Source organism: Meriones unguiculatus, chromosome 2 (genome assembly GCF_030254825.1).
Source record: "Meriones unguiculatus strain TT.TT164.6M chromosome 2, Bangor_MerUng_6.1, whole genome shotgun sequence".
NCBI lineage: Eukaryota > Metazoa > Chordata > Mammalia > Rodentia > Muridae > Meriones > Meriones unguiculatus.
Genome location: NC_083350.1, coordinates 134,541,587 through 134,554,115, shown reverse-complemented (window position 1 = coordinate 134,554,115; position 12,529 = coordinate 134,541,587). Strand labels below are relative to the sequence as shown.

General features: G+C 38.3%; 1 protein-coding gene across 15 annotated transcripts in view; it reads left to right on the top strand.

Annotated features, from left to right (window-relative positions):
• Positions 1–12,529, top strand: part of Nlgn1 (neuroligin 1) — a 983,309-nt gene that overhangs the window by 946,492 nt on the left and 24,288 nt on the right. The window lies entirely within an intron of this gene.

Sequence of the window (12,529 nt, the reverse complement as noted above, 5' to 3'; positions counted from 1 at the left end):
ATATGCCCCTCCCTCCTCCCCTCCCAATCCCACCCTCCCTCCTCCCTCTGCATGCATGCCACTCCCCAAGTCCACTGATAGGGGAGGTTCTCCTCTCCTTTCTGATCTTAGTCCATCAGTTCACATCAAAAGTGGCTGCATTGTCCTCTACTATGGCCTGGTAAGGCTGCTCCCCCCCAGGGGGAGGTGATCAAAGAGCAGGCCAATCAGATTATGTCAGAGGCAGTCCCTCTTCACATTACTATGTAACCCAATTGGACTCTGAGCTGCCCTGGGCTACATCTGTGCAGGGGTTCTGGGTTATCTCTATGAACAGTCCTTGGTTGGAGTATGAGTCTCTGGGATGTTCCCTGTGTTCAAATTTTCTTGTTCTGTTGTTTTCCTCTCGGTTCTTACCATGCAAAGGTGGTTTGCTTGAGTACCAATAGCATACTAAACTTAAAATGGTTTGTTTGAATATCAATACAACACTGAACTTACATGTAGAATACTAGACATGGATTTCTAAGCTTTGTCATAGACATGGGTGGAGAATATAAACTGTTCATGTTCTGAAATTTAAAGTATCTACAAGAAATTCCTTTCAAACTCTACTTGTGAAATTCTTAGGTACATTTGGTATATGCATCAATTAATATTGCTGTTTCTCTGTTAAATAAAGTGAGGAATTGAATTTACCTACTATTTAATATATTGAACTTAATCTGTTGCTTTAAACCCAGTAGTACATTTTTTAGGAAGATGGATCCCTAGAGTTTGGTGTATATATGACTAGGACAGTTACATCTTCTTGGTCACTTGTTTCCTTGATTGGTATAAAGTGTCCCTATTTATCTCTTTTACTTAGTTTGTGAAGTCAATTTGTGCCAGTATTACAATAATGATGACTTCTTGTTTCCTGGTCCCATTTGATTGAAACACTTTTGTCCATCCTTTAACTCTACAGGAATATGTATCTTTAAAGCTAAACTGTGTTTGTTGCAGACAACAGAAGTATGGATTTTGTTTTCTGATTCACTCAGTCAGACTATCTCATTTGATCAGGGAGATGAAACCAATGATATTTAAAGTAATTGTTGAAATATGTCATTGTGTTTTCTGATGTTTGAGGTCGCTTGGGTTCTCAGCGGTGCTGTATATTTTAACAAATGTGATTTTGTATTTATTTATTGGTAGCAGAAAATATTCAATTATTTTATTTATTTTTTATTTTTATTAATTACACTTGATTCACTTTGTATACCCCCATAAGCTCCTCCCTCCTCCCCTCCTGATCACACCCTTCCACCTCTTTCTTTATGCATGCCCCTCCCCATGTCCACTGATAGGGGAGGTCCTCCTCTCCTTCCTTCTGATTTTAGCCTATCAGGTCTCATCAGGAATGCCTGCACTGTCATCTTCTGTGGCCTGGTAAGGCTTCTCCTCCCTCAGGGGGAGGTGATCAAAGAGCAGGCCAATCAGATAATGTCAGAGACAGTCCCCCTTCCCGTTACTATGTAACTCACTTGGACACTAAACTGCCATAAGCTACATTTTTCTAGTCTCTCTTCTGTACTCAATCCTTTCTTCAGCCAGTAATATAGCTGTATGCATTTTTTTCAGGTTCAATTTATTGAATATAAATTTTTAGGTTGCTATCAGAAAAAGTTTTTCTTTCTCCTTCAATTATAACAAATATTATTGGTTGAGATATTATTCTATAATGGTTATCGTAGTCTTTTAGAACCTGGAATACAATGTTCCAGGATCTTCTGGGTCTTCTAAGTTTTCACTGAGAAACCAACTATTATTCTAATGGTGTTTCCTTTATTTCTTATTTGCCTGTTTTTACTTTAAGCTTTCAATAAGATTTTGTTATATATACTAAATGTTGTAGCAAGACCATGAAGGAAGAAAAAGTTTCAGACATTCTTAGGTAATCTGTTTGCATAGTACTCCACAAAATTGTCACCTGCTCTGAACAGAGAGTCAACACATAAAAAAAGTACCATATTATTCCAGACCACAGTTCCATAGACATCACAGGTTTCACCCGACCTTCATAGCACTGCTAAGAAGCAAAACTCACAGTTTCACTCTTATCTCGCATCTTCTTTAGGTCCCGCTCTCTGACACCACAATAGAAACAGGGGGAAAGGCAGAGGTAGTTCATTCATTTCATTTTGTTCTTTTGTCTCTGAGGGGGAAAACCAGTGGAAACAGACCATGTTTCCTCCCAATAAAAGTATATGGGATTCTTTTTGCTTTATCCTGTTTCCCTAAAGCTAATAACTAAGGAAAAGACATAGACTAATAGCTTCAATAAAGCTACTTTTGTTTTTTTTAACTTAATATTTCCTAGCCATGTTTTAGATACTTGAAAACAGTAATGACTTGAGAATACATAGTGAAGTGCTGATCCTCCCACCTCATCTGTGAAGCTGGAAAAGGTTACACACACTTTCTTTTCACAGAATGCTTACCACTTGCCAAGAATTAAAATTTAATTTAGTCAAAACAGTAATTACAAATCTTGTCTCTGTATACTAAAAGCCCTATGTGTTCTCATGATTATAAGTTAAATATTTATTGGAGGTAGAAATAAAATACAGAACATTTAGGTAACAATATTATAGAAAATAACTCATTACTTTATCAGAAACACATTTTACTGCTGAGCAAAAGAATAGGAATAAAAAGAAATAAGTTATTACCCAATAACTAAAAAAAAAAAAAATGGAGTAGGTGAGATGCCTTATTCACTAAAATGTGTGATTTGCAAGCATAAAGACTTGACTTGGTTCCACAGAACCCACAAAATGTCCAGGGATTTTGGGAGATGCTTGTAATCCCAGTTCAGGTACAGGAGGATCCTGGGCAATGGAGCCACTCATTGCCTATGTAATGCAGCCAAATTGTTGAGCTCTGAGTTTTAGGAGAGACCCTGTCTCAAAAAATAATATGTAGAACAGTAGAGAAAAGTAATATTTATCTCTGGCTTCAGCACACCTGTGCACACACATCCTCAACACATAAGTACATGAACATAAACGGACATCCACCCCACACACGTGTATTCTATACCCAATAATAAAAGTAGTGCTAAAAAGATAAAAGATGATTAAATTTGATTATTACTGAGAAACCTTTGAGGTTTAAGAGTTTTTGAAACAGTAAAGCAATGGGTAGGTCAAATAAGTGTACTGAGTATTGTTTTAAAGGTAATTTTAGAATGTTGCTAGATTCTGACCAGATATTTGATACAAAGTGACAGAGGGATCCCCTATTAAAATGCTTGGTGAGCACTCCAGAGGTTGCCTTTGAGTTAATCAGTAATTTTTCACAGACGACATCTAATCTATGAGTATAAATTACTTTGCACTCTTATTATTCCTTAATTGAAGTGCACCAATGTGAAATTGCCATGGATGTCGCAGGAATGATTCTAGCCTCAATTAACTCTGGTAAAATTGAAGCCCTTTTCTCCCTGAACTGGGACTATTGTCTGACATCTTGTATTTATTTAAATTGTTGCTAGAAAATTAGAGAGGCTCTGTGTGACTAGGTGTTTTATAAGGATGTTCTGGAGCTGAAAGAACATCTACAAAATCTATTTCCATGTTAATCTATACCCATTTTATGCAGCTGTTTTGTGTAACAGATGTGTAGCCAGCAGTGGCTTAATCTCCCCGGATTCCATTTGGGAAGTGGAGATTAATGGCACTCATTTTTTTTTTTCCAAAGTGCCATTTAGAGCCTTTGTGTTTTTAATTCAAAAAGCAACCACCCTGCTACTTCTTAAAGGATTTTCTCTGCAGAACCACTGCTGTTCCAGTGTTACATAGAAGCCGGACATGTTCAGGACAGAGGAAGGAAGACATGACTGACCTCAATATTAAGCAAACTGTTGAGCCATTTCTAAAAATTGTTGGAAGGACATTCTGCCATTTGCTTCTGCATATTTAAAGGTCACTGACTTATGATAGTTTTTTTTTTCTTGATAAATAATTTTTTTTGGAATTAAAAGGCATGTAGGAAATATGGTTTGTTACTAAGTCAGAAAACACTTATCAACCCATTACTATTATTAGAAGGTTTAATTAGGACATAGTGTGCAATAAAGACCTCTAAAAACTGTATATTGGTTAACTGTATGAAAGATCAGGATCAAAAGTAGCCACAAAGAATGAGCAGATAGCCATGCTGATGGTGGGCCCAACTGGAACAGAGGGAGAATAGCTAGTCTATAGAAGAAAAATGACTGGCAAGCATATGTTCATATCACTTCATCTCACTATTTTCAGGGACAGGTAAACACGAAAGAGAACAACTCCCAGGAACCAGTAACTCAAGAAACCACATAAATGAAATATTCACATGTCTGAAGGCTAATGAATCTTTATCATTCTCAGAGTTATTGTGAATCATTTATAAAGTTGAGGAAAATTAGACAGACAATGCTTCTAATGGCTTTATACTTGGAGGTGTTACTTGGAGGCCAGAATCAAAGATTGTTCTCTGACCCTGGACAGAGATGTTCATTTTCAGTTAAAATTATATCACTTATTTAATAAATAATTGTACATTATCCCTCGGAGATATCTATCATCAGTGACTGTGAAGCACCCTGATATCAGGAGGTTCCGGGCTCAGTGAGCTTGCTTCCTTAGAGCACAGATTTTCTTTCCCCATCTGGCAGGAAGTCTCTCTAAATATCTAGAGAGAAAAGGCCATCTTCTTTTTATCATGTAAGACTCAATCTTTCAAATCCAACAGAGAACCTGGTGACAGGCCTTTATTGTTCCTGTTCAACCTCTTACCTGGACTCTTCATCTAAATGATCCTATCAGTACTGTTGAGAACTCCACCATCTTTCGACTTGTCTCAGAGTTATCTACAGCCTCTCAGTGCTTGACAGCTGTCAGCCAGGCCACCCCTCAGTCATCATTCACTGATCTAGCAGCCTGGGCTCAGAGATGAGATAGACAGACCAAGAAAACATCTCATCGCTGCTATCTCCGGAAATAACCCACAGCCTTCTCAGCTGGAAACCACACTGACTGTGGAAGAGCAGACATCTTGAGGTTCACTGGTGTCAGCTAATGCTCCATTTTACCTCAGTGTCTAACATCAGCTGAACAAGGACTAATGGTGTCTATAAACTGGCTTGAAAGTTTTCACAGGTGTGAAGTAGGGTAAATACGTGTTATTGAAAGAAAATCCCATGACTTATGTTTTAATTTTGTGTCTGCTCTTAAGAAGTCAGCAGAGCTGGCATGACCAACTCATTCATTTTGCCTGTGTAAGCACCTGAGTAACTGAAAACAACTGACTGTACCATTAGCTCAACTTCAGTGCAGTGGATGCCTGACTTGGGAATCTATCTTCAGCCCTGCAAGCGGAGTTCAGCTAGATCACCAGCCAAAGAGAGACCTTTGGTGGGTAGACAACAGAGACAAGCTTCTACTTGGCTGAAGAGAAATGAACTCAGGTTAATTCATTTGTTTTCACATTCCATGGATTTGTTTATAATGATACTCAGTACTAGAGGCTGTTAGACTCTATAAATATATTTATTTTCTCTCTCCCTCCACCAATCATCATAGATGTTCATAAACAATAGAGGCATGAAGTAAGTGGACAACTGATTATAGAAATCTAAAAAGATACATTGTTGCCAATTCAGCAAATATTTTTTGAGCACACACTATTGTTAGGAAGTATACTAGGAATGTACTATGTGCCAAGGAACTCCAAAAACCTATTTATCAGATTATAGTGTGGGCTGCCATAACCAAAAAGATACAATATAATATAATAAAATATAATAAATATATTATAATATAATATAGAGTCTTGTATTATAATTCTGCATTTTCTGATTTTTATTGTCCCTACTTTATGGGTTTTCTATATGCAAATTTGTTGCAGTCCTACATATGTTTGGAAAGTTTACATAGAAACTAAAAGAGATTGTAAGGAGAATTTAAGAATTAGGTTTTCAACCATTTGTATATGGTCTACCCCTGCTATAGGTTTTATGGACTCCCCTCATTTTATATTCTATTACCACTTCATCTCTGGTCAGCCTTACATAAAACTGCATGTTTTGCATTACATTCTAATTTCTCTAATGTTCCTGTTGCTTATCTCCCATGCCTTTCTAAGCATAGGGCCTTGGATAGCACTTGCCTCTTGTTGCCAATACAATTTCCCTTGAAATGAACAGTAGGAGAGATGTGTTCTAAATATAATTAAGGGGTAGCACCACTCCCATACTCCCTCAGAACTATATAAGAGTAGACAGAGAATATTAAGGCAAAGTTCCAGTGTTAGGCTTTCTAAGTCATATGGCCAGGGAACATGGCTCTTTCTCAAAATAAAACTGTTCAGTGCCCTCCCCAGATGCTTTAGTTGACAGATGGCTTCTCTGACATGTGTACTATGTCAGCTGAAGCTTCATCATAGTCTTCTTAAAATTAATGGAGAATTGAGTTAATACTTTAGCCACATATCTACTTTATGGAAAGGGGGAGGTATCCTACTGAAAGGAAGGCTGAAGAAACCACAGGTCATTAGCCTGGAAACGCTTCTGAAGAAAGCTGAATTGTCTGTGGAATGATGTTTAAAACCAGGGACTTTTACTCTTTTCCCCTTTTCTTTTTCTGCTTAGCTGTTTTTCTCTTCTCTGATTGTTCCTTTGTGCTGTAAGAGGCTGATTTCTGTGTTTCATTGTCATAGACGGGTTGTGCATTTGCTCTAGAACTCTGACCTCTACAGAAGAGAAGAATATCCAGAATGGGTGCCGAGTCATTTGTTAAGAGAAAAACAACTTTTTTTAAAAATTCTTTATTAATTATACTTTATTCACTTTGTATCCCCCCTGTGGTTCCCTCCCTCCTCCCTTCCCAATCCCTCCCTTCCTCCACCCTCTGCATGCATGCCCCACAACTTTTAAGTGCTCAGAAGAGAGATGCTAAGACACATAGGAAAAATGAATTTCTAGGCTGTTACAGTAAATTAGTATTTTGTCAAAAATTAAACATAAAGCCATAATTCATTAGTAAAGTGGTAGGTGCATTTTTTTTTTAAAGTTTCACTCTGTCACTAACTCACCAGGTGTCTTCAAAGGCTTATCTTTGCCTTGGGATGCTGTTTAGACCAAATGAAACATGATGGACTGAATGCTTTGTCACATGCCTAGTGCAGTCTGTTCCTTGATAAGCTCGTTTAAATTGCATTAGGTTGCTCACCATCATTTATTTGTTTATTTATTTATTTATTTATTCTTGTGTGTGTTTTACAGATCAAGTGTATATTGTGTAGCGTGTGTGTGTGTGCACACATATGTGTGATGTGCACATATTTGGTGAGTGATGTCTGTGTATATGCGTGTACGTGTGTATATCTATGTATGTGTGTGTAGGTGATGTGTGCATTTGCGATATGTGTATTATGTGTGTGATGTGATGTTTGCTCGCATGCACGCGTGCGTGTGTGTGTGTGTGTGTGTGTGTGTAGTTTGTCTTTACTAACGCTCACCTTATTTGAAGCAGTGTGTCTTGTTCAACACTGCATAGAGTAGTGATCTGTCCCCCAAGCTGACATGTCTGTCTCCCTTGACACAAGGATTGCAATTCTGTGCTCTGTTTGGGTTATAGAGATAACAGCACTGGCATTACATGGGTTCTGGAACTGTGAATTGTGATCTCCTTGCTTTCATGGCAGGGTCTTTACCACTCTTCCCTAGACCACTGATTTTCAATTACTGTACAATAGATAGTTCTCACTAAAATCACTCAAACAGGCTTTATTCAGGAATGAGCACTAAGATATATCCATAAGTTGCTTAAGGTGAAAAAATTCCCTGAAAAAAAAAACATTATTGGTGATTCTGTAAGCGTGGGGACATCATAACTGATTTTGACACAAGCTGAGGTCTTCACAGTGTCACTAGGTAAATGAATCTGATGGGACAAATTGCAAATAAAACTGGCCACTGAGTGTCTAAAAAAATGGCTTTTTTAACTCTATTAAATTTAAGTGGTCTCATTGCTCTCAGGGTAAAAGAATTGAGATTACCAAAGAAACAAAGATGATAGACTCCAAGATAAAAAAAATACCTAGACTAGACACTGAATTATGGAAAAACTTAAAGAATAACAACAATAAAGTACCAGGCCTACCCTGCCAAAATCAAAGAAGCATAGGACAAAGGACCGGGGAGGGGTCATATTAGTAATGCACACTCAGTGCTGGGCATTGGAGAAATGTGAGAAGTTAACTTTCTTACTTGTGATGATTATGTATGTAAGGAGAACTGTGGCCTACCACAGAAGACTTTGCCAACCTATGACCTAGGGTCTGCAGGTTATCAGATATTGATCACTCTTGGGAGCCATGCATATTGCTTTCAGTGAAGCTTCTTTGGGAAAGTTGAGGCAGGCTGTTCTAGTAGAGAAGGCCATTTATTTTGCTGCTGGTTGTGTCACCATTGGAAGTAATATGATCATACCAACTCATCCTAGTAACAAACTCCAGGTTTGCTCTGAGGGACAGATTTGTTTCTGGGATTGGCCACTTTACTCTGCTTTGAATTACTCCAACCTCAGCTGTAGAAAATACAACCAAACCAAACCTAATTTTGAGAGGAAACTATGCTAATAGGAATATGCAGGATTTATAATGACTATTCACAAAATACTAAGAAGTTAAAATCTTCCATACAATGCTTATTGAACTAATAGAAGGACGTGAATTCTTCAAAACACAACTTTAAAAAGAATAGTACACTGCCCAACAGTTGTCCATAAGTCTGTTGGGCAGTGTGCATGGAATCTTATGTAAGAAGTGGGAAATAGTAAGATCCGGAGAGGACAGGAACTCCACAAGGAGAGCAATATAATCAGAAATTTGAACACAGGAGTCTTCCCAGAGACTCATACTCCAACCAAGTACCATGCATGGAGATAACCTAGAACCCCTGCACAGATGTAGCCCATGGCAGTTTAGTGTCCAAGTGGGTTACATAGTAACGGGAAGGGGGACTGCCTCTGACATAATCTGATTGGCCTGCTCTTTGATCACCTAGCCCTGAGGGGGGAGCTGCCTTACCAGGCCACAGAAGATGACAATGCAGCCACTCCTGATGAAATCTGATAGACTAATATCAGAAGGAAGGAGAGGAGGACCTCCCCTATCAGTGGACTTGGGGAGGGGCATGCGTGAAAAAGGGGGGGTGGGATCGGGAAGGGAGGAGGGAGGGGCTTATAGGGGGATACAAAATGAATAAAGTGTAATTAATAAAAGTTAAATAAAAAAGAGATAAAAAATAAAAATAAAAATAAAAATAAATTAAAAAAATAAAGGAGAAAAATAGTACATGGTTTCTTCCAGTATCTGCAGTCATAAGTAAATATGTTCATACATAAATCTTATACTAATCACTTGGCCAAACTTTGTGTAGACCTCTTGATTCAAAGTCCCCAGTTAATCATGTAACTATACAATATTTTAAAGGCATCTCTAATAGGCATATTTCCTCCACAATATCCAGCATAATCTACTATACAGCATCTGTTTTAAGCTTGTAAAAAAATAAATACATGCAGGAAAGGATGTGGAGAAAGGGGAACCCTCCTCCATTGTGGGTAGGAATGTAAACTTGTACAACCACTTTGGAAATCAATCTAGTACTTTCTCAGACAATTAGAAATTGTGCTTCCTCAAGATATACAGCTATACCATCCCTAGGCATATATCTAAAAGATGCTCAAGTATGCAACAAGGACATCTGCTCAACCATGTTTGTAGCAGCTTTATTTGTAATAGCCAGAACCTGAAAACAACCCAGATGTCCATCATTGGAGGAATGGATACAGAAATCGTGATACATTTACACAATGGAATACTATTCAGCAACTAAAAACAAGGAAATCATGAAATTTGCAAATGATGGGAACTGGAAAAGATAACCCTGAGTGAGGTATCCCAGGAAGAGAAAGACACACATGGTATATACCCACTTATAAGTGGATATTAGACGTATAATATAGGATAAATATACCAAAATCTGTACACCTAAAGAAGCTAAACAAGAAGGAGGACCCTAGGAAAGATGATCAATCCTCACTCAGAAAGGCAAATGGGATGGACATTGGAAGAGGGAGAAAATATGAAATGGGTGAGGAACCTACCCACAGATGGCCTCTGAAAGACTCTACCTAGCAAGGTTATCAAAGCAGATGCTGAGAATCATAGCCAAATTTTGGGCAGAAAATCTTATGAAAGAAGGGGGAGATGGAAAGACCTGGAGGGGACAGGAGTTCAACAAGGACAGCAACAGAACCAAAATATCTTGGGCAAAGGGGTCTTTTCTGAGACTGATACTACAATCAGAGACTATGCATGGACATAACCTAGAACCCCTGCTTGGATGTAGCCCATGGCAGCTCAGTATCCAAGTGGGTTCCCTAGTTAGGGGAACAGGGACTGTCTCTGACATGAACTCAGTGGGTGGTTTTTTGATCACCTCCCGCTAATGGGGGAGCAGACTTACCAGGCTACAGAAGAAGACAATGTAGCCAGTCCTGATGAGACCAGATAGGGTAGGGTCAGAGAGAAGAAAGGAGGCCCTCTCCTATCAATGGACTCGGTAAGGGGCATGGGAGGAGATGAGGGAGGAAGGATGGGATTGGGAGAGAATGAGAGAGGGGCTATGGCTGGGCTACAAAGTGAATAAACTGTAATTAATAAAAATAAATAAATAAAAGAAAAAATAAATAAAAATAACTCAGAAGTCATCAGTTGCCAGTAGTGCTTCAGCTAGGTCTATCAAGATGTTTTTGTTTATTTATTTTTCCTGGTAAAAACAAAACAAAACAAAAGCAGGGCATATGGTTTTTGTTGTTGTTGTTTTGGCATGGAAAACCCCAAAGTACAAAATTTTCTGTAAAATGGATACCCATGCCTTTTTTTTAATTAACTTCATTCAAATAAATTGAAAATTAACCTACTGTAATTTGGCTCTGCTCAACAAATAGCTACCCCCATTACTTATTCATACATTTATATAATTGTTTTAAAGAGTTCCACACAGTGCAGTCAAAAAGAGAGTGATTATTTTACCCAAGAGTAAGGAAGAATTTGCCTTTAGTACCCTGCCAGGGAAGCCTGCCAGATGTTTTCTATCTTCTCCGAGGACAGTGAAAATGGAAAACTGTACAGATGTTTCAGTTCTGTCAAGAATTTCCTATCAATACGAACAGTAAATTTTATTTATAATGGATTTTTTTTCAAGGTAGAGAGAAACTTAAAGGGAAGATAAACAATTTCTTGGTCCAGATTTTCAACTTTTTTTTTCTTTCTTGATAGCTAGAACAGCAACTTGTAAGTAAAATCTGCCTATTTCAATTAAAGTATGTAAAATTGGATTTGGGTGTTTCTTTTCTTTCCTTTATTTTTCTAGCCATTTTTGCACATGGATATATCTTTGCCTCTCTAGAACAGTTAGTATAGATTGAAACACAGGCTAGAAAGAAGAGTGTAGCGTTTTGTCACTGTTACACAGTACAGTATCACAGAAACAGATAATCTAAGAAGCAAAAGGGAGAGGTTACATGGATTCAACTTAGTGATTTTTCTTTTTTAATTAAGTTTTTATTTTTATATCAATTACATTTTTTAGCTTTGTATCCCAGCTGTAACCACCTCTCTCCTTCCCTTCCAATCCTATCCTCCCTCCCTCATCTCCTCCCATGCCCCTTTCCAAGTCCACTTATAGGGGAGGACCTCCTCCCCTTCCATCTGACCCTAGCATATCAGGTCTCATCAAGACTGTCTGCAATGTCCTCCTCTGTGGCCTGGCAAGGATGCTCCTTCCTCACAAGGGGTAATCAAAGAGTCAGCCACTGAGTTAATCTCAGAGACAATCCCTGTTCCCATTACTAGGGAACTGACTTGGATACTGAGCTGCCATGGGCTACATATGTGCAGGGGTTCTAGGTTAAATCCATGAATGGACCTTGGTCCTTTGTTGGAGTATCAGTCTCAGAAAAGACCCCTGTTTTAGTTCTGTTGTTCTTGTGGAGCTCCTGTCCTCTCCAGGTAGTGATTTTTCCTTTAGAAATATTTAAATTAATTCCTTGAGGATTTCATAATGCACAACCCAATCTTTCCCCCAATCTCCTCCAATACCCCCACCATTTTTCCCTCAAATTTCACTGAGCCCACTTGATTAGGAATATATGATTTTGGATGTGGTTCTGTCTAATAGAGCACAGGATTCAGGAAAAAGATTCCTGAGAAAACTAAAGCTCCCTTCCCCAGCTGTCATCATTTGACAGTAGTTCTTCAGCTAGGGATAGAACCTCATAAGCCCATCCCTCACCCATGTTGGGATTTTGCTTGTCTTTATCTTGTAGAGACCTGAGTATGTATTACAGGCACTGTAAGTTCCTGTGTTCAATGTTCCTGTCATGTTTTCACAAATTTATTATTTCACAGTTGTTCTATATGAATGAACCAAGTAGTGAAAGTCACATCATTGGTT